This window comes from Columba livia, chromosome 18, assembly GCF_036013475.1.
Source record: "Columba livia isolate bColLiv1 breed racing homer chromosome 18, bColLiv1.pat.W.v2, whole genome shotgun sequence".
Classification (NCBI taxonomy): domain Eukaryota; kingdom Metazoa; phylum Chordata; class Aves; order Columbiformes; family Columbidae; genus Columba; species Columba livia.
In genome coordinates this window covers 7,936,616-7,960,419 of record NC_088619.1, presented here as the reverse complement: position 1 = coordinate 7,960,419, position 23,804 = coordinate 7,936,616, and the positions used below count along the sequence as shown (strand labels likewise).

Here is a 23,804-nt window from a genome sequence, read left to right as displayed (position 1 = left end):
ATAGTATGGCAAGATAAAATTACATCTTTGCTAATGTTTTGCAGTAGCTGCTATCTGCATCATTGCTAAAAGCATTTGTGCCTTTTAAGTACAGTATAATTCAAGGCATAAGGGAGAGGGATGCTGGGAGTTACAAGTCATCACTTTCCTTCTACACGGTGCAGTGAGGAGTGTTTGCTCCCTTGTGTCTTGGCAATTGCTGAGCTATAGAAATCATTGCAATAATTAGTAATCATTGAAAATCAGACATGCCTCAAGCAAGAGTTTAACTGAATGCAGAACTGACTTTATCAGAGTTAAACTCTGATGTCTGCGTTTGCAAAGTTCCAGTGAGTAGCTCTTCAAGTTGGCATTTGTACCCAGACATAGCGTAAGTCACTAACTGCAGGGGAATGGGCGCATGAAGGGATTTCTAGGATGGCACGAGGGCTTGTGCTCTGTGCACACCGAGCTCCCGTCAGCCTCTGTGCAGGCAGCGCAGGCTGCATTTCTATCCTTATTCAAGTACGTGCCTAATTAGGACCTGACCTTTCTTGTTACTCTTGCCTGTTTCTGGGTGAGTTCAGTTATTGGATTTAGCTTACCACCTTTATTAGCATGCAGGGAGAGAAACTGTCACCCTAGAGAAGAGGTATTTAATGCTGGTGTTCAAAAGAGTCTTCCATTATGAAAGCAAATGGAGTAATGGAAGAAAATACACTAAGTGACAGTTTCCATTTCTATGTATTATGTGAACTAGCTTCTAGCTAAGGGTTTCAAGGGTTGGACTCGATGATCTCTGAGGTCTCTTCCAACCCAGTCGATTCTGTGTGATTCTTTCCTTTACAAGCACTTCTGCACAAGTACCATCTTTGCGCAGTTTCCTTATTCCTTGCAAAGAAGCCTCATCTTCTATATGTGGCATCCTCTTCCACATGATAGCCACTGGGTGACACTGTGATGGTTATGGAAGCCAAGCAATTAGCAGAGGATGACACCTTCCAGTTCTGTGGGCAGAAGGTCCTCATCCACACTAATGACAAAAAAAACAAAGAGAAAAAGAGTTCCACAAGTTCTAACAGTAAGATATCAAGACTCTGAGGATTAAAAAAAAAGAAGCCGAGTGGACTTAGTATTGCTTTTCATTTTGTAAAGATGGTAAGTGAAAATACAATGAACTTCAGCAATCCGCCAGGAATACCATGAAATAAGACAAGTACTGAATTGCGCTTTTTTTATTTGAATATTTTGATTTCCCACTTGCATTTCACACCCACCTCCATATTAATTGCTAATATTTACTGACTCAGGTCCTTCAGAAAATAGCTAACTCCTACAAAGTATAAAACTCCTACAATTTCTGCTTCTAGTGGTTTGTTGGGCTTGATGGTGTTTCTCCAGGAATTAAAGTGCCTTGCTTGTTGTGTGAAATCTCAGTCCAAATACAGGTGATGAGAAATTGCCATACTTAGACTGAGGCACCCCAGTGCTGATCCGAAGGGAGCATGCAGTGAGCCTGCTAGCAATAGCAAGTGGTTGGTGTCTGGAAGTGGGGAACCATATAATCTTTGCAAAAACTATTGAAAATTAATTGTTGAAATAAATCATTGGCCAGAATAAAACATCTGGGCTCCTGTTTCTGAACAAAATGGCTTTGGGAACATTAGAAGACTTCAGAGAGAATTATTTTTAATAAGAAGGAAACTACGGACATTTATGGAAACAGTATTTTTCAAACTTCTTTTGTTTTGTTTTTAACTGGTTCTTCCTTTCTTTTACATCTCAGGACTTAGATTTTGAAGTTCTAAAAGCAAAGGATGCACAATGATGGCAACAGTGAACAGAGATAGCATAGAATCACAGATGGTTTGGGTTGAAGGGACCTTCCAGCTCCCCCAGTGCCCCCCTGCCATGAGCAGGGACATCTTCACCAGCTCAGGTTGCTCAGAGCCCCGTCCAGCCTGGCCTGGGATGTCTCCAGGGATGGTTCATCCACCACCTCTCTGGCCAACCTGGGCCAGGCTCTCGCCACCCTCAGGGCCAACAATTTCTTCCTCATGTCTGGCCTGAATCTCCCCTCTTTTAGTTTAAAACCATCACCTCTTGTCCTGTACGTGATGCAGTATTCACACTGCAAGAAAGGCACCTATTCCTGGGTGGCTCTCGCTGCCACTTAATAAGCAGCTTCAAATGACAAACTGTTGCGATGTGATGATCCCAAATATATGAAAAGATAGAAATATTTTTCTAGTTTAACTGTTCAGGGGGGAAGGGGGTAGCGGCTGGATGGTGATGGGGGGGAGACAACCTTTCCCTGGACTTTGATGGCAACTTAATAAGGGTCTTAAAATGCAGAATGGAAGCTGTGTTTTCCGTTTAAGGTCTCTTTGATCTTCTTTTTGATATCTACCCAACGTTTGAATTTCATGCAAAACAGTTTGTGCCAGAAACAAACAGCTGTAAAAGTGTCATTATGTTACATTATCAACTGCCTTTTGAAAAGCTGTTTTATTTATGACATTTTATAAACTGTTATTTCAAGAGAATGGCAGTAATGCTGCAATAGGATTGTCTAATCTGTACCGCCGCCGCAGCATGGCGGTGAGGGACACGGGCTTCCACTCCTTGTCTCCCCGTTTCCTTTTACCCGTGAGAAATCCCGGGCAGCGTGGGGCTGAGAGGGCAACAGCATCGTCCCCAGACACCCTTCACCATTGAGAGTTTGCAGCAGACTACCTGCAGTCTGTATACTCAGCTTTATAGCTTTTTTTTTTTTAGCTTTATATCACCATTTTGTGCCAACTGAACAAATAAACAAATCTTTCAAAGGGCTCCGTTGTTCCCTGCCGCCGGCCTGGACCGATGCCAGAATTGATTTGAAGAATCGCCTCAGCATCCCGCTGGGCAATAAATTGAGGGTAAAGCGTTCGCTCCTCTGAGGTGGCAAGTGAGGAGAGGTGGGTGAGGAGAGGAGAGGGGATGTGGGCAGAGATCCTCTCCTGCTCCTCTGAGCAGCCCCGTCTCTGCCCTTAGATCCTGCTCAGTTCACGGTGCCCTCTCGTCTCACCTTGAACAGCCCTGTGTTGCTATTGCCCCTGCTCCCAACAGGCTTCTCTAGCAAAGTAAGGCACATGTTCTTCACACTTCCAAGCAGCTGAACGTGAATACAAATCATGTTTGCCAATTCATCTTAAATATCTTATAAAGTATTCCATGTGGTTTTTTAAATTATTTTTTTAAAGCCACCAACTAAATATTTTTATTCTGTTGGGTGCAATTTTCAAGAAATAGTCACTGATACAATTCAATATTAAGTCTGTTTTTAGTGATTCTCTCTGGCTACTTTTATCTAAAACCCAAATCTTCTGTTTTACTCAACCTTGCAAGAACATGCATTACTTAGTGAAGATTAACAAGCATGAAAATGTAGCGCTCTCACCTTATTTCTCCTCTTCTAATTAATGTGTGACACACCTGGAATTACTAATGTTACTGAAATAATACCTGATGCTGCAAGGATACTTGAGGAAAACCTGTGCCTGGTTAGATACTGTTTCGGGGAATATGTGGGCCATGCTAAAAAGCATCCTAGCTTTAATAACACTTAAAAAACTGACATAAAGGACAATAATTGTACTGATGCTTTGCTGTCTGATCTGGTGAGACAGTGCATAGAGTGTATCTCCAGCTGTGATTTGGTGACAGGAAAGATGAGAACTGGAGGTGGTGGTTGCAAATGCTGCCATACAGGATTGAACAACATTATCATTTCCCGTTTTTGACTGAATAGTTAGAATGAAGGTGAGGATATTCCTTTTTTTTTGTTCCTTCAAGTAACTGTACTCGAGAGAATTTTGACTTTTCTTTGGAATTTGGCAGTGTCTGTTCTTCACATAAAATAATTAAAATACTGAACCTTCTCTTTTATATTAAAAAGAAAACTAGTCCATCCTATGGGGATAGCCCTCTTTCTTTTTTGTTTATGCATAAATAGGCAAAACACTATGAACAATAGCTGAGCATGATATATTTCGTTTCAAGAGATCTGGAGTGCCCACAGCTATACTTGACTTCAGCAGAAATTCTGTGTGTTCACTTCTGAAAATGAGACCCTTTGTTCTTTTCCTAGAGCAATGACAATCTATGTCTCAAAGGTAAAATCACACTGTACCATAAGCTGAGATTGTAACAATATGCTTGTGTTTTTGTGAAGAAGTTTGCAAGTAAGGAAAAAAAAAGGGGGGGAAAGAGAAGAAATGATCTTCTTCAATATTCTAAAATCTTAAGCTTTTTTTTCTTTCTCAATCATTATTCATAAGGGGACATTTCTTACACTTTTTTGGCCCAATACAGCTGGAGTAGAAAATGCATTGCTATTGTTTTTAAATTGTTAGAAAGCATGTGAGCTGCTTCACGGAGCAGAGCTACAGGAAATGGGAAATGGACTGTTCTTTTCCAGCTACTTTTCCTTGTCTTTACTTGTTATTAAGAATTTAAGAACAGGGGGGGAAATAAAAGCAATGAAGCCCGATGCCAGATCTCACAAACATGAATTTAGATACCTAGATAAAAGTTTTGATTTTTCGGATGTTGAACATGTATTTTTCAGAAGGTTCTCAACTTCTCTAGAAACAAGTTGCACTCCTTTAAGTGTCCAATGTTTGGAAGGGAAGAAGATATTTTCCTCAGAGATGTTATGCTGTGTGTTCACAATTACATTGTCACGGAAAACAGTCTGTCCTCTGTGCATGTGTATGGAAAACGCATCTGCTCATGAGGAATTATTGCTTGGAAAGCAACATTCATCCTCTGAGTCTTGCTCATCTCTAACACTCCACCAACATATCCTGTCCTAGAAGCTACTGGATGGCAAAAGTGCCTCTTACGCTCTCATTTTGTGATAAAGAAGGTTGTGTTTGTATCACATTTTAAATAGGTAAGGGTGAGAGGGCCAAATCGATGTGTGTTTCAGACTATCTCTTGGTTTATCTATAAGACCGATGCGCATGTTTTAGTTCCTTATCTTCTCTGAGAATTTCTGCCTTTGGTATCGACTGGATTTACCTGATCTGTGTGTGCCTAAAGTACAAATACCTGTTAATTAACTAATAGTTTCATACTTAAGTCACGTTTGTTGTCAATCTAAGGAGACAGTGTAGGAGATTATTTGGTTTTCCTTTTATTTATGCAAGTCTTGCAAACTGACATGTCTGACACTGGACCCACCGGCCATGTGTGATGACTTGATGGATGTGGTGCAACTACTCGTAAAATAGTAGGATTCAATAATTTCATGAAACCCTTTCACATTGGATACAAACAGTAATTACTGATGCTAAAATAGAGTAATCAGTGGCATTTAGTTGAACTTTAATGGTATTCTCAGTATAAGACTTGGTCGCTACTAGTCTTTTCTGTGGGAAATTTAATGGCCTTCTAATGGTAATCTGTAAAGCAAATGACTTGAATGTCTCAGTGGAGGTCTGGTAGGATGAATTAAAATTTCAGAATAATCCAAGTGGTATGTTAATTTCTTGATAGTTACATTAAACTGAATGGCAAAGTGGACGGTGTTCAAAAGAATAAGCTGAAAATATTCTCCCGTCTCCAAGATGGCATGTCAATTTAAGTCTTAAAGGTTTTCTAATTTAAATAATTACCTGTATTAAATTTTACTGTCTGCCATCCTATAAAATCAAAGTAATGAACTTAACAGCAGAGAACATATTTGAAAACATCTTTGCTGGAGCTGGCTGAAAATTTTAATGACTGGTTTTGATCACAAACAGCAATTTCATCAAATTAAAAATGTTTTCAGAAAGCATGTTGATTTTTCAGCAGAATAAATTAAAAATAGGAGCCTCAGAATGTCTTGCCTTCATTTTATGCTTTTTTTGAGATTACGCAGGAGATGGTTTGGATAACTTCTTAATTCCAGTCCAGGTTTTGCTCTTTGGTGAAATAACCAGTCTGTTTGACTAGAATTGAAGAGTTTGACTTTTGAGGATTTTGTTTGAAAACCAGCAAATTTCATTGCATGTTCAGGATTGTTGCTTTGTAGGTTTTTTTTCTGATTTTTCTTTCTTTTTTAATATGGTGAAAGAGATGAACTTCCTTTAAAAAGAGGATTTTTTTTTTTTCCACACCTGTTACGGGAAATTGGTTTATTAGTAAAAAATACAAAGAAGCAAAGAACTTAAGGCAAACATTTGCCGTTTTCTGGGGAAAAAATGTGTTAATCATGGAAGTAAAATTATTCACACCAGAAACCTGATTGAAGTGTTATATTCATGCAATCATGATAGAGCTCATGATTGTGATTGTGCACAGGGAATAAATAAAAGCACCATAGGCTTTGTTGAACTGTGTAAAATACTACAAAAGGAGAAATCATGAAGAATTAAAGGGAGATAAAGCTGTTATTGGAGCTATAACAGAAGCAGCTTTCGTTGTTCTGTGAGAACAACTTGCAGGAGATCACCAGCCCATCCAGGCTGATCTATAGCGCTTCACTGATGCAGCTGATAAGCAGAAAATTTAAGTAATTAAAGTTCTCAAGATCTGCAGGAGTTGCTATCTTGCAGATAATGGGTTCAGTATCAGGGATACAACCATTGCATGCGGTTATTTTGTGATCACAGGACAGCCCAGAAGCATTATCATGACTGGCCATGCAGATACCGCACTTTGTAGTTCAGGTACTCACTATGTTGTTCGTATCAGAGTTGCCCATTAAATTTTGTTTCTGAGCTTTGACATTTCTTGTTTGTAGAATTAATGAGTTTCCCCTTGTTTTTGCCCACGCTGCTACTGATCAGGTTTTTGAGCCGTTCCTTGTTCCTGGACATAGAAAGCTCAAAATCTTGTCTTTCACAAGCAATCATAACATCCTAGAGCAATTATAAAGTATTTTAAATTGCGTTTTGCTCCAATAATGCTCTTCACAATAGTTCCAAAATGCTGCAGAAACATTTTTGAAGGGTATATACTAAATAATATACTCAAACCTACAGAATAGCTAATACGGCAAATAACACAGCAGTGTCTTTGCTAATTCATAAGTCCGAAGGATGCGCTTGCTCGGTGAGCAGGGTCGGCTGCACAATTCTCTTTAATGTCCAGTCAGACCCAAATCCCAGATGAAAAGCTGCATCTTTCCTCCTCCAAGTCCTTTTGTCCATCTGGTGTCTGTGCTTTGAACTCAAGTTGTGTCCCAGTGCCTTGGAAGGACAGGTAAGGATGGAGGGAAAGGCACCTTGGGGTTTTGTTAGCATCTCTAATAAACAAATCCCAGAGGTTGCTGCAGGATCTTTGAGACTGTGTAGCCTGGTAAGATTTTTACCTGACCCCATGGTTAGAATATCCATCTGCTACTAGTTTTAAGACGCCTAATAGTAAGTTAGGGTGCTTATTCTTCTTTTCTGTCAAATGTTTGATTACTACCATTAAAATGAAACCCATAAGCCCATGAGTTATGTCTGTTTGCTTGTTTTTCATCCATGAAGGCAGCTATCTAATAGGTTTTGGCACAAAATGAAGTTCAGAATGAAGCCCTTTGGCTGGGCCATCACCATGTTAGTTCATGCATCTTCAGCTGATGATTTTACCAATGTCTTCCTGGAGCAAAAGGTTTTTCTAAACTGCAATTAATAACAAAACCTTTGGTAGCCAAACAGATGAGGATGAAGTCCCACCAGTGGAAGGCAGATATTTCACCAGCATCTCCTTTGTTGTCTTTGTCTTTTTCTTTTATTTCTCTCTCTTTTTTCCTTTCCATTTTGCTGTTGTTTGAAGCAACTTTTAAACATTGCCTTGTGAAACTCAGTTCTGTCACTTCATGTGATGTTTCTTGAACTTTTCAGATCATTTCAGGTCTGTGGAGCTTGTGTCTAGTGGGATTTGCGTGGAGTTTTGGGCTCATCTAGTCTTTGCAGAGCAAAGCCAGTATTAAAACAAAGCTGCCAGGCTTTATTCAGCTGTACTGCTTTGTTGTGAACTTCAGTTGGGCAACTCTGAAAGATGATGCTTTTAAAGGGAAAAGATAGCACTCAAACAGCAAAAGAAAACCTGGCACTGAAACCACAAATATGTTGTGACAATCATAAATGTCACTCGGTAATTCTTTGTAGGAGCTTGAAACCAATTTTCCTTCCATTTAGTCTGTTTACTTGCCCTCTTTCACTGTACCTCATCACCGCAGCATCAAATGCAGAACAAAGTTAATCAGCAAGAGATTTGCCTTTTTTATGAATGAAAATGAAATGATGAATCTTAGTAAATTTTCCCCTCTTCTAATTGTGATAATTGGAATCTAAAAAAAACCCATTAAAGCATAGCTCTATTTGAAAGCTGTAGTTGAATTGTGCTTCTAGTCTCAAAGTGATTGTTTTTACCCCAACTCCTTATGTTCCTTCCTACAGTAGACGAGTCCAGATTTCTGTGTTCACACTAAGCTTTGCAAAATGTAGGTCTGGATTTTGATCGAGATCTTTTTAAGTATTTCTAGGTTCACATTGACAGCTGCGTGATCCAAAACATAAGGGAAAGGTTTAGCCTACCACTGTTCTTAGAATCGTAGAGACATTTTGGTTGGAAGAGATCCTTAATTTTCCTTGTAAATTCTTAATGGATCCAGATAAGGCAGACACAGAAGGTAATTTGTCTGGTTTTAAGCTATAGGAAAAGCAAGTTGCCCTTGACAGTAATGATCAAGTCATCAGTGTTTCAGCATCATTGCAGTTATCTTATTTGTTGTTTTAATGGGAGTACCTGTGTTACAGCTTGGTTTGGTTTTGCTGCTGGCCAGAAGAATTTAAATGTACGCACTCGGTGCCTTGAGGCATCAGAATTGTACTCACTGTGTTGCGAATGAGCTGGACTTGGAGCTGCTGCAGTGAGGCAGGTTTGGCCTCATTGGGAGTGACTGTTGATGCCCCCCCTAAGCAAGCAATCGATAATATCAATCTCCTGGGTGAATTGTGTGCTGCTCGCGAGGCGGCGGCACATGCTGCAGGCTAATGGGAGAACGAGCCGCCTCACCGAGCTGCCGCTGACTTGAATTACGAGAATTAGAAGGGACTGATGTTGAGAAAGCTAAAGAATTAGCTACTGCCCAGGTCAGTGCAGTCTGGTCAGGGACTAAACATGATGCACGTACTTGTCTCTGCAGGGGCTGTCCTGCTCCCACCTGTGAGCACGTGGACGTGGAGCCTCCAAGATCACTCATATCTTTTCAATGTTGCACCTCAAGTGTGGCAGTGCGCGCTGAGCTGCTCTATGACAGCTGCAGTCTTGCACAAATAAAACGGATGACAGAAGCTGACACATCTTCTCTTATAAACTGAATTTTCTAATAGCTTATAGTTGCTTTAATTACTTTCCATGGGTACAAGGAGAGCTTTAGCACAAATATCAATGTTATGAATGAAACATGAGATGCTTTTCTCTCAATATTGTCTTCAAATTCACTTAGAGTTTCCTTCTGATAGAATGATTGATGGGATGTCTTGTTCAGAACTGGACTGACAATAAAAGTTGTAGTTAAGAAGAAACAGCATAATTTTTAAAGCATTTAGCTCTTGCTATGTTGGTAGCACATATTAAATGTCTTTAAAATTATCTCCAGTAACAGTTGACACAAAACGTTATTGCAGACATTAGGAAAACTTCACCTATTGGCAGATTTTGTGTTTTCTCTTTCCCCATCCTGCTTCAGAATCCATTTTCCTTTCCATAGAAGTGTTTGCTTTATTGCAAAGTTTTGCTGGATAATTGAAACAATTTCCTGGTGAGAAACTTTTAGCTACCACTAGTTCTTATGCAAGAACAAGGAAGAGATCCTTATACTTAAATACATTTTTGATAATTCTTCAGAACAACTATTCTTATTCAACTGTGCACACAGGTTATATCTGACAGTCTCTAGCTGCTTTCAGATCTCAGATTATACAGGATTCTGACCAGGGCTGCAAACATTTTACAAACTGTGAGCATCTTCTCCAAAAGCCTATTGATGTGCCGGCATTAACCTTGGCAAAAAGTGACTTGTTCCATAACTGCCTCTTATTCTGTCCACTGGAGCAAGAATAGTCTGGGACTGAAGTATATGAGTAACATCAATAGTTTGAACAGAAGACAAATGTATAGGAGATTTTATCCCAAGTGGCTAAGGATTAAAGCTGCAGTTCCTTAAGTCCCCTGCTGAGAAATCTTAGGAGACTCTTCCTAGAGAGTATATGTGGCTCTACAGAAGAACATCTCAGTAGCCAATGGTAAAAGTCCTCATCATGGGTCACATCCTTGAAATGTGTCACCATAATACTAGATATCAATTATCTGCTGAATCCTGTTGTTGTGGAGTGTGGTCTTATTCAACGGATGGAGATCCCGTGGAGCAGCTTTCCCTGGGGTTTGGTGCAAAGATTCTGTATGGACAGCAGCTCCTACATCCTCTCCCCAAGTGATGAGGTCTTTTGGACAATTATTTATTTTCTATGGAGAGTATTTTTCTCGTCCTAGGCAGAAATTTTATTCCAATAGCAGCTAGCTCCCAAAATCTAAATCTTACATGATACATTCATTCATATTTGACCAGGAATTATAAAAGCTGCATGCACATATTTTTCCTTGAAAATAAGAAGTGTGACAATAGGATAATTATATTTTCAAACACTTCTGCATATGTATTAAATCATCCATAAGTTTACTTCAGGTTTAAATACTGATGTGCACATTTGCGTCTGTATGTGAATATCCCTGAATGCTTTTTTTCTAACAGATTTCTCTCCTATGCTAATGCAAAGCTTTGAAAAATCAATTCTTTTGAATTAAAGCAGTATTGCTAGAAAGAATTATTATTGCTGGCTTTAATGTACTCAGGAACCAAATGTAGTATATTTAATCAGTCATAGCAGAAAGCCTTAAATGGGCTGAGAGATATTTTATTTCACGTTAACTGTTTTTTTAAGTGAAAATCAAACTAAGGAACAGCTAGTCAATAGAGTACACACACTTTATGGGATAGGTCATGGGTCTCTTTACTTGTCAACCAATTTTATATACTATATGTAGTCTCATTTAACAATTTAAGTGAGAGTATGCCATCATGTCTGACATGTTTTACTAAACACAATGAATCTGCTTGAACTTAGGTTTTGTGGTCACATCCTATAGCCTTTACATAGACTTTTAAAATGTATGTTTAATGTTTAAAGTCCCAGCAAAAACTGTTTATCCAGGCATCTTATAAATACAGCATTATTACAAGTACTACAGTGGTTTGAATTTTTGTGATAATGTATTGCTACAGCTACATGTATACATTTTTTTAAAAAAGCCACTACTTGATATTAAAATGTGGCATAATTCAAGATGTAAAGCAGAAAACAATTTATGTAGATGGCAGTTAAGCAGAGATACCTGTAACTGTAGGAACTGCTTTTTTTGCTCTTAATGGAGGGAACGGAATGGAATCCCTCCTGATATCAGATTGATGAAAATCAGAAACGTAAAAATGAGACTCGGTGCTGTGTTCCTCTTGAAAAGGTGTTTGCATCTCTCCCTTGATTCTGCATTTTCCTTACAACATCCAGACTTTCCTTTAAAATAACTTTATCCTCCTTTCCTGCCAGGAAGTTACCAGCTATCCTTCTGTAAATCTGCGCTGACACGTGTTAATTCAACCTTGCTGAGAACTGTCTACTTTAGAATTGCAGAGGCAGCAAATCCATAAACTGTAGGATTTACTGAGGGTCACCGCAGTATTAAGATACATCAGTGCAGCGATCGCAAACCCTGGCTCTGCAAGTGCCCACGCTCACGGGCAACCAGCTGAAGATCTGCAGAAGTTATGAGGTTCTCCTAAGGACAGAGCTTGAGCACTAGTCCTCCTACAATATGAGCATATTTATGCAGTGGGAATAAAGATCTATTGGGACTGAGCTCATTGAAGCTTCATTCAGCTGTCAGGTCATATGTGAACCACGTTCAAAGGCTTAGGGTCCATTTTGGAAGTGTCCAATGTGTTATTTAGTGCCTTGTGCAAGCATCGGTGTCTTTGGTCCTGTGCACAGTGGCTCCAGTCGTGTGTAAGGTCACAAATAAGCCCATGTTAGGAACGGAACCATCCATTAGAGGCATGCAGATGAGTGTATAAATAAGCATAGATGATCACAGATAAACAAGTTGCACAAATTGACCTCTTGGCTGCCCACGGGTGCAAAGAAAACAGATTTTAATAGCTAGCTAATGAAGCTTTTAATCTAAGCACAACAAAGCTCTGGTTTATTTGCTGCATCCCCTGGGCTGAACAAAAGACCACGGATACCTGGAGTCAGGCTGTGGACAAATGGACAAAGAACAAAGGAAGGAGACAACGCTGCTCCGCCTGACACAACCACCAAACTCACTGGGATTTTCGGAGGTGATTTTTGTCTGTGGCTGCTGTACAGAGCCAGTCTAGGAAAATATTAAGAAAATCCTGTATCCAGGAAGATGTACAGTAGGAGGACAAGTGTGTATGTCTGTTTGCAGGTAAAGTTATGCAATGTACTTTTAAAGAAAAATGTCTATTTTTATTTCTTTCTATTGTACATGGGCTATAGAGATAATCTTTCTTGTGTACTATTTACTTATATAACAGTAGCCCTTTATCAAGCAGAAATAGAGTAGGATTCTTTTCCTCCTTCATCCCTTGGCCTCAGCTGGGCTTTTTTATATCAAGAGTCTGTCACAGATTCTCACCGATGATGCTGAAGTAAAGGCTGAATGTTTACAGCAGCTAACACTTGAATTTGTCCTTCATCCTTTCTGTGAAAAAGAATACAATCTTCACCTAATGCCCTCATTTGCTGTCCTCTGAGGAAGAAAGAGTATTTTTTCTCAGTGGTAATGGCCCAGCCAGGGGAATGTCATTTAGCACCAAGGGATGTCAACATCACAGAGCAGTTGCTAATTTCATCAAGATTAATATAATCCTTGGCACTCGGTCCTAAATCATTGGTGACAGCTCATGGCAAAATGGGAAATATCACAGAGACCAATGACACTTGCTACAGATTTCCCTTCAGCAATAACACTTCTGACGTATTTATCTTAATTAGCAGCAGCAGGAGAAAAAGAAAGAAATAGAGACAGAGAGAAATTCAATTGAGTTTGAGCAAGATCATAATTAAGAGAGTGTTCACTGTACAATTCCAAATGTAGCTTTCAGACAAGGAAAAAGAAACACAATTGGCTTAAATGAAAGGCAAAAAATGTAATGAAGCTTAATGGAATATTTTTCATAATGTTTCCTTTTTTTAAGCATCAGCTCTAGATTCCATTGGTATGTAACTAATTCAGAAAGGCACACATCCCTTTGTAGTAAAATCTTCCTACCAATGGAAAAAAACAATAACAACAACAAAGTAGTGTCATTGCTGACAGATGAAAGCTGAATCATTCAAGTTGTTTAAGCTTGAAATGCCTTTAAAAATAAAAATTAAACAGGTGGAATGAAATAGAAAATATTCAATGGAACAGCACAGAAACTGTTAGAGTGAGAAAGGTACTGGAGAGACTAGTAAACATCTGGATGCACCGTTATGGAGGAGGTGGTTCTGCACCAAATTGATGGAGAAAGTGTATTTTGAGCCTTTATAAAGACAAGAGTGGATGACATTGAATAGCTCGAGACATGTAAGATAAAAAGGTTGTGAAAAGCAAATACGGACGGACTCCACAATGATAATGGCCTTAAAATCTCCTTTCACATATGAGTTTTTGTATTGCTTATTCTGACAAATGCCTATGCAAAATCAGGTACAGCTTCTTTATAGAGGCACTGATGGGATTGTTTTAGGGAACTGTATGCACAAAAAGTGTATTTATGTGTGTCATAGAGGAGGCTTGCATGAATCACATGGTAATTACGTGCCTAAATTATTAAAAAACAAGCACTTCATAGGAAAACTGAAAGTTAGGTAAAGGCCAGCTTAATATGTAGCACTGCTACTTGTACCAATATTTCTGTTTCCTGCCTAACTGGATCACTCCTGGGAGGTGAGCAATATTAAAGTCATCTTTTTTCCCTGCTGTCAACTGTATCCAGTGCATTTCCCCATATTGACAAGTATCTAATAAGCTCAGATCTGCTCACTTTCATCTTTTGGAGATACTGTACTTATATTGAAGGTCAATTTGGTCTTGCAGATAGATTTCCCCTTCTGTTACATGTAATACCCCAACAGCGTTGCCTTGGAAGGCAGACAGTCCTCATTACAACTCATCTGGTGCATTCCTGGTGTGTTGAACCCACTCTGCAGGCTGGGAGGTGGTTCTGTGAACAGGAGGTGCTTTGACCTGCTTCTTTGGAATTCGTTAGAATTAAATATTTAGAAAATAATCTAGCTTCACTTTGGTGAATATCTGTTTTTATAAATACTGGACAAATGTGAAAGGAAAGGATAGAGATTTGTGTTCTACCTGAAATATTTTAATTTCTCCAATTTGCCATTTCTTGGGCTTTTCATTTGAGAGTAATTTTTCCTCTTTCATTACAGTTGAGATTAATGTTCTCCTGACACTTACCCAAGTTACTTTACTTTTATATGTGTCAGATTGAGATTAACGTACCAAAGAAATTATTTGGTAATATTTTGAATTAGGGACTTGCTATGAAAGTAGTTAAACTCTGGCAAATGTTGAGACATGGAGTGTAATGCACCCTATATGGTCACAAACAATGTCAATAGGTACCTGCAATCTGCTGGAGGCTCCACACTGCAGCTTTTTCATTCTCTGGGACGCAGGTTCTGCACTATGGGTGTGGATAATTTGTGCATCCCTGAGTATAGAGACCATTGGTCTTGATTACATCTGGTGGCTCTGCCTTGGATAAGTCAATCTGAACTGCTTGATTTTTCTTTAATTTTCCAGAGAATAAATGAAATCTGATTTGAAGGAGAGAAAGAGGGTGAGAAATTAGCCTGGCTTTAGTAAACGTGGATATTGTGCTTGCTGAGACAAGCCTTGGGGCTGCTGTCCCTGGAGATGCCCCCAAACATCGAGTTTAAGGGCTCAGGTGGAAATTAAGGGTGCTGTGGGTCCTGTCCTTTGCGCAGGGGTGAATTTTATCTCTGGCATGGAAAGGAGCTACAATAGCTGCTATAAACATATTTCTTATTCAGCTTCTGGTCTCTTCATGCCTCACAGGTCCTCCACGGGGAGCCTCCTGTGCTGTCTGCTCTCAGAAGTGGAAGGTTTCGTGCATATATTCAGTTAATTCTGAAATCTCAGATGTCATCTCCTCAGCTCATTTCCATAATTACTTATGTGGAACCAAATTGTGCAACCATGATGGAAATGGGAAAACGTAGGAGTTAAAAAAATTATATATATATATATATATATATGTTTATATATAACCCCCTCCATAGTCCCTGCCTTCCCAAACTGTGGGCCTGATCCCTTCCTATGGGAACCTATGCAAAGATCTTACTTCTATGCCTTCTTAGCCTCATTCCAGAAGTCATGATTTCAACTTATGTGAGATAAGATTATGTGAGATAAGATTATGTGTTTTGCAGCATATTTTAATTAGCTGTGGTCTGCATGGCATTTTTAACTTATTTATATGTAGCTGTGAAAATCTACTGACTCCCACTCATTCAGGTAATTGGATTTATGTCGGGTTTTTTATTTACAGGAGATCACTTCCTAGTTTTTAATATTTAAACAGTCGTTCTTGGCTCTCTGAAATTGTTCTGCCCTCCCAGTCGCTTATGCTTTTAATGTGGGCTGAACTCCTGAGATCTCTGGTAATTTGTGGCAAATTTCCCATAAAACTGTGTGACTAATCCTAGTCTTACCAGTGTGTTTATTGCTTGGGCATCTGCTGGCAACTGTACAGCAGATACATGACTTTCAAAGGGAACTGACTGGACACTATGTGCTTCAGCACTGTCTTTGTTTTTGCATTTCAGGATGCCTTAGGGTTTTGTTTTCATTCGACAGGTAGCAGTTACCCATAGTCCAATCCTACTGCTTTGAGAAACCCTTTTCTTCTGGTTGATGGGCTGAGTAGTACGTAGCGAGTGTCTTAATTTTGGCCTCTCCTTGAAGTCATTAATGTTACAGAAATTAATTATCAGATGTGCATAAAATTGCCATAACCAAGCTGCATATCTTCCTGGGAAGATTACTGAGCAGATATCATTTGATTACTATCATTGTACTTTAAGGGCAAATGTTTATATTGTGTTATCTCGCCTAAACTTTGGAGTCTATAGTCTTCTTTTATTAAGCATCTCACACACATAGTTCTGGTTTCCTCCACCTCTGGCTTTCTTTACATCAAGCACTTCTCTGCAGGGCGTGAAGAAAATACTTCTAAGCCTGTAATGTTCATCTTTTTCTGACATGCCTACTTGTGATATATTAATTATTTTTTAAATAACATTCATTAAAACTCTCCTTGTTCCTTCAAGATTTTAAAATCAATGTCAAAGAAAATGAAAGCCTTTGTTTCAAATTCTCTTTCCGATTATCTTCTCTCTAATTGACTTTCACTCCTTTCCAGTCAAGTTTTAATTTCCTCATGTGGGTATATGAGGCTGTCCATTTCTATTTTTCTTTCTCCTGTCTGGCTTTGCTTTTCTGGCCGACTATTGTCTCACTCTGATTAATTTTCATCACCTACTAAGTATTGTGCAGCATGAAGACCCTAAGATGCGCCTATGGAAAAGTCTCATTCAGGTGTGCTTTGCTTTTCAAGAGGTGCTTAGCACTTCCACAAGTGCCCCCTGGTATTGAGGCAGGTCAAGAGTTATATTCAAGGTTTCATATTTCCCAGTCACCAGCTGGTGTACATTGCTGCAGTCTGCAGAGAGACAGTCTCCCCATTTTTGGGCAATCTACATGACAGACCAATTGTCATTTTATGTTGGTTTTAAATGATGAATGTCATTCTAGATATTTTTACTAGTTTCAAATATAAAGTTCAGCTCCCCACTGAAGTGGAGCATGTGCATAGCTGCGTCTGATGAATTTAGCTATTTTAATTATCTTAGTTATTGGTATGCTTTGTATTACTGTACGGGAAGGAAAGCAGATACACCTGCAGACTTTTTGCAGTGCTGTCTCTCAGATAAATCATCTTTCTTCAAAAGATGCTCGTAGTTCACACAGTGTCTCTCACCCACAGCAGACATCCCTGCCAATGCTGACCTGCACAACATCCCTCCCAAGTTCATTAGCTAATAGCATGAAAGCTGAGCAAGGCACAGCTTGAGTATCAAGCCAGCAGAGACTCAAGTGGGGGCTCCAATCCCTTTGCCATGCGGTAGCAGTGAACCTCGCGTTCCTTAAGGGATGAGGAAGGGATGTTGCATCCCTCGTTACAGTGTTTTGTCTACTGGAGGAAAAACTCTATTGATAAAATAGACCGTTTAAAAAAATCACTGCCACACCTGAAAGTGTTATAAGGAGGAATATACTTGTAAGGATGGAGGGAACTTACTATAATATAGTCAAAGCACAAGTATACTGAGAGAAAAGCCTATTTTAGAGAATGAATTGAATCTTTAATGATGGTAAATATTGGCTTCATCAAGTACAGTGCAGTATGCAACCTCTCCTAGGCAGATTCTTTTTTAATACTTTCCTCAACATGAGAAGGAGCTATTGTATTCTACAATACATCAAATATATGTTTGCCAGCAGACTTTATTAACTTATTAAATCAGCAAGATGAAATAGCCACTTTGTTCTATTTAATTTAAAACAATAAAACTAAATAATAAAATTGTGGCTTCATAATGTACTCTCATGTTGAATAAGGAAGTCTTTTATTCAGTATTGGAATTTCTCTCGGTGGTATTGTAGCTTTGTTTACAGCCATATGTTTAAGTATGTGATGCTACATAAGGGTCTATATGTTTGACAGCACGTGCCATATAATTAAATGTGAAAAACCTTTGCTGATGCAACTAAAATGTTATGAATTTAAATGCACACAAGTCACAACACAGCACAACCTGCCCCACTCCCTCCCAGCCTCTTCTCCTAATTATTTAGGCTGCATCTATCATATGTAGAGGTGTGATAGTTCTGGTAAAGGCTACATCTCCATTTCATATGCTCATCTGCCATAGACATAAACACAATTCTCTGATTCCATTATACTGTTTTTGAGCTTAAAGCCATTGTCTATTATCAATAAGTGTAATGGTCTACACCAAAGCCTAAATGATTCAGGTGCAATTTTTAGCCAGAATCTGTTGATTTTTTTAAGGATACTTTTCCATTTTTTTGATCTGTGCTCATAATTTACTTAATCCACCTGTTTTTCTGCCTGTGCATGTAAAGAAGGCTGAAGTGGATTCAAATACGCCCAAGTTGATAATTTCTTTTAAGAATCTAAAGACACAGGTGTGTTGTAGCTTTATTTGTTCTTTTCAATAAATATATTTTCGATCATTCCTTTATACTGTTTTTGATAACAGTAATTTTTCATAAAGGTTGCAGCAGCTGAGACTCGCTGTCTACACTGCCCATGTGCTATAAACCTGCAAAGCTTATGGAAATGTGGCTCTGGGCATGAGGTACTATTGCTCTGAAATAACTAGCTGTTGACATTCTTGCATTATTTTACTTTACACAAGAGCATGCACAGCTACAAGTTGGACCTGCCATCAAAAGCTATGGAAGGGATTTTCTACCAGTACATGGCTAATCAAAATATAAAATATGGAATACTGAAAAGGTCACCATGGCAAACAGCTGTATTATATTTCACTGAATATATTAAGCATTTCATTTCTAATGTCTCATTCCAAAGACAAAGATTTTAATGAAACTGGAAAATGGCAGGAAGCTATTTTATTTATTTATTTAACTATTTTAAATCTGGCTATGTGTGTTGCAAAGCAAATAGGCAGTTTCAAAGTCAGGTTGTCTTTACACATTGAGATGTTTCAGACCACATGAACTCTTACTGGAGCTGGCCACAACTTTGCTAAAATAGGCAGAGATTTGATTAATTTATTGCCATTTTATTCAAGTAAAATAAGTGACACCTGCTGCTTAAGTAGTTTATTCCTAGTAGTCTTATTCCTAGTTTTCAAAATTAAAGATGATTTCAGGAACCGCATCCTATACACCTGAACAGGAGGTTTGCTGTTTTCCTTATTAGAACTTTGGTGGGGTGATCAGTGGTCTATAATGGAAGAGCTGGATGGAAAACTGGATGCTTTTTACAGCTTCAGAACTCTGATTTTTGTCGTGTTTGCCCTGGCCGTGTTTGCAGTGATGTGCTTTCTGAATTTTATGAGTACATTAATAACACAGCTCGATGATTGAAATGAAATGCCTTAAAGGGTGTATTTGTTTGCTTGTGCTGAGATTTCACTTAATACTAAAGATATCTATCAACATTTCCTATTAGGAGCATATCACGACAAACCCATGTGGCTGCAGGACTACAGGACAGACAGACAGTCACCCTTCTGTGCCTCTTCCCTGAGAGAGCCAGGACATGAGCACCAGATGTGTCAGACACCACGGGACAAGGGAACATCTGGAGCAGCCATACACGTGCGGTAGGTCACAATATGCAGTGGGGATGGACCTTCTTATTTGTCTGATCATATGATAAAAAAGAATCATAGAATCACAGAAGATATTTTGTTTAATTGCTATGTTTGTAGCCTTAGTTTACAGATTTGTGAATAGAAAGAAATCTGGTCAGGATAAATGTGAAGTCTCTGCTAGTCCCTTCAAAAATACAAATCTGCAGCACAGAGTTTCTTCATACTAAGATTCACCTGATGTGTGGAAGTGGTATATCATGTTTGTCAGTGTCTGTCAGATGTTTAATTGGATAATTTGTGGGTAAGCACAGATTTTTTGAGTAGTGATTTGGCATGTTCCTACACTATGTACCTCTCAGAGCCGCCCTCCTCTTTAATTATGTAAGAGACTTGATTTTGTTTTGAGTAGTTCTGATTAAGAGTTCAGTCTATAGTGGCTATAGATTATTCATTAATCAGCCTTTCTCTTTTGATAGAGGGAAAATTGTGTCACCATCTCAAGTCTTATAGCAAATATTTCGCTTTTCCAGTCCTACAGGGACAAATGAAAGAGGCAAATATTTATTTTTCCTGTAAGTCGGAAAGCAGCCGTGCTGCTGTGCAAGACAAGCAAATGACGTGTCCTCTGTGCTGTTTGTTGTGCCCCAAGGTGCAGGGATCCAGGTTCTGCTCGCTGGGCAAAAACACAGCAACGGATATGCCTGTAATTGTAAAGAATGAGGGATCCTTCCCCAAAAAAGCTGAATGTTTCAGCAAAGTCAATGTAGGTAGGTGTGCCGGAATTAGAAGCATAAGACAGCATACGTTTTAGGTTGAGTATTACAGACCATGGGCTTTCAGGATTCAGGGATGAAGGATTCCTGTCCTGAGTTACCTTCAGAAGCTGCTTTCCCTGCCCGCAGAGAGCCCAGAGGCTTTAGCGTGGCCAGGCTAAAACTGGCTTTTGTGGAAACTCTCCCAGGTGTCCCAACTAGTTTTGAATACTCAAAATCCTTGGTCCTTTAAAAATAAATAAACCCCAAGAAGCTACGTTGCAGTTCTTTATGTGCACAGAAAACTCCCCTTCCATTTTTTGCCTGGATATGGGACTTCTGGGGACTGTAATGGTGTCAAGGGCCGTGTTCCTTGGTTTTATTTTTCTGTTGTAAACTTCAGAGGAGTTATTTCTGTACCTTGTTACACAGCTGGTTTATTTAACTGACATTTGGACCTGCAAGAAAGCAGGTGTGCTAATGCAGGTAGGATTAGTCATTAAATGTTGAAGCAAGGCTAGTGTTCTGAAATTTGCCTCTGTGAGATTCGATGAGCCGAACCAGTTCAACCAGCGTGATGAGGTTTGCTGTACAGAAGGGCTTGTTAATGTGAAGCTAGTTAAAACCTACGAGCTCAATCTATTTAGCATGGAGTGGGTATGGGCTTTTAGTAATTGTTCAAAAAGTATTTTGTCACGGCTTTCCTGTACAATTACAAGTTTTTCTATGTCTCTGAGGGCTCTGCTGAGGGCCATGCTGTTAGAAAGGATGTCTGCTTTCACGTTTTCTGTTTCAAATTGTGCTCTCTGTCAGCCCCTGCCCACGCCTGCCTTCTGCTTGCCCATGATCTCCACAAAAAAATCAGTCTTGAAAACGTGGCCCAAGCGCAACTATACATTCAAAGGTGGGGACCTGAAGAACAAAGCCCACAATCATTAAAAACCAAACAAAACCAACTAAGTAACCGAACAACAATACCACCACAGGTTTCCAGAGATGACACTGTCACAATTTTGTGATTTGGGGAATTTCGCTATGCTTCAATGAATGTGGCTGAAAACAGTAATTTGAGAAAATTCTTATTTTTCTTTGTTTTTAAGGCAACCACTTAGTGCTTTTTCTTCAAGTGAATGGCCTTTTGATGAATTATTGTTTGTTTTCTATTTAAGCTGAGCTTTGCTGTGTTGTTCTGCTTCACTGTCCCCTGTGTCTGACCAGTTCCCTTGGCACTTCTATAATGAACCTGTTTTCTTCAAATCCTCATCCAGGGAATTAGCACACTAAGTTGAGATGGTGAGAAATGAGGGTTTGTTTTTCCTGCTCAGCTGTTAAGATTTGTATATTTATATCTGCAGGTATCGTGCATTATGTGTCTGTGCTCTGTGTTTCTGTCTTGCATCAATATGTATATGCAGGCCAACATAACTGTGAAGTGCATCCTTCCATTTTATTTCCTTTTCTGCTCTGTTCTAGATAGGTGGAGTCTGATACAATTACCTTTTAAATTAGTGACAATTTAAAGATCTAAACACCTATTTTCTCATTACTTGTTTTATACAGGTTACTTATTTTAGTAGGTACTGGAATTCAGAAATTCACATTGCAAAAGACAGAGAATTGAGGAGAAGGGAGAAAGTATAAACATACTGAAATTCTTAACCTATTACTTCATAAATGAATGTTTTCAGGATTTTGGAATAAATGTCTATATATAGGAAATGAGAAAAACTTAGCACCCTAGAGTACTTTTGATGCTTCTGGTAGGACAGTTTTGTCAAGTTTCTTGAAAGTTTTAGGTGACATTTGAAAAAAACCTTTAATACAAGGAAGCAGCCCAGCACCACACAAACTTAGACGAATCGCATTAAATAGATGTGCTTCTTAAATATTAATAGAATTAAATATTCTTCTCATTATGTCAGTAACAAATTCTGTGACTCCCTTTAATTGTAATAGATGATGTTCAGCAAGTTGAGATCTGTACCGTGGAATATTAGAATAGATGCACTATTGCCTTGATCCTGCCTGCTGCTTTGTGTGGGCTGAGGTAAAGTTGTCTCTGTTCAGAGATTTTGATGTTCACTTAATATATTAATTTGTAGATTTGAGGTCTTGGATTGTTCCTCGTTTCTGCTATATTGCAGGCTGTTGTTTACTTGCTGTGGTGCTAAACAGTAACCATGCAAGTATAATGAATGCACTGATTAATCATTTCAGTGTAAATCATTTATATTCCAAATTAAGTGGCTTGAAAAAGAGCCGAGAACATTTTTTTACTATTGTTATTCCTGTTGCCAGAGCCTGAGCTGCCAGCACTTCTCCATCCTACAATTCCACCAGGCACCTCTTTCCTCCAGCCCAGTTCCTAACCAAGAGAAGTCAACCATCTCTAACAAAAGCAGTGATAGCATCCAGATACAAATTTTACATGTTATGAAAATATAGTCCCATTATAATGTCTCTGAAGGAGAAGGCCTTAGTATAACACAAGAGCATTAAAAGTATTTTTGTTCCGTTTTAGAAGCAGCACACCTATAAAGCCTGTCGGCTCAGGGTGTTAACAACTTCCAAAAGGTCTGAATGCTCAATAAGAATGTTCCCCTGCAGACTGGGTGTGTGTTTGGGTGCTCAGCATTACAGTCCAGAGCCAATTAGGTAACGCTTTCACCTGCAGATGGTCTCTCCAAGAGATTTCTGAAGCCTTTTCAAATTCTCCTGGAACACGCTGCTACTACAACTGAGCACTTACATAGTGCTTTTTATCAGTAAACCTTTAAGTGCTGCGCGGGGGAAATCAGGTTCATGATGGGCACTGTAGCTGGGGAAATTGAGGCACAGAAAAGTGGCTATTAAAAAAGCTGGGAATAAGACCCAGATTCTTTGACTCCCTGCCCTGGGCTCTTCTGGAGCATTTCCAGGTAAATAAACTCTAAACTAGTACTAGATCCACAAAGTCTTATTGGGTCTCTTACATCAGCGCTCACTGTGAGGGAGATCAGAATTGGGACGTTGTGTCACCTCAAGCCTATTTGTCTGGGACCGTTAAGTCTTGGTACATAATAAAGGCAGATGAGACTGTGGCTTCCTTAGAAAACACTATTTCACCCAACAAAATGTTTCTCTACAATAGGAAAGAGCAGGTTTTATTTCTGCCAAAATCTCTGCAACCAAATGGGCAGAATTTATCTGTAGCCTGGCAGCCAATATGCATTATCCTCAGGTTTCCCGCTAAACTATTAAAATTAATCAGGTGGCAAACTTTCATTATGCCAGCTCTAATAAACAAGAAATCCAGGCTCCTAGCACTGGAAACATCAGTAAATAGAGTAGTACAATAAAGTGTCCAAGGAAACTCTCCAAAAGCCAGTGAAATAAAATTAAACTGCATATATACCAATTTATTTGTTTTTGTATTGACTCTTTCATACAAAAGTATCACAATGTACTATGTGCTATATAATAAAGTGCAAATGCCACCAGCTTGGGGATGAGACTTTGCTGTGTA

The 23,804-nt window shown here is 39.0% G+C and overlaps 1 long non-coding RNA gene across 1 annotated transcript in view; it reads left to right on the top strand.

Annotated features, from left to right (window-relative positions):
• LOC110359287 (uncharacterized) overlaps positions 1-19,556 on the top strand; it is a 64,890-nt gene extending 45,334 nt beyond the window's left edge. Inside the window, exon 3 of the long non-coding RNA XR_002414351.2 lies at positions 19,403-19,556. This is a non-coding gene — a long non-coding RNA (uncharacterized LOC110359287). The remainder of the gene's footprint in view (positions 1-19,402) is intronic.
• The last annotated feature ends 4,248 nt before the right edge of the window (positions 19,557-23,804 follow it).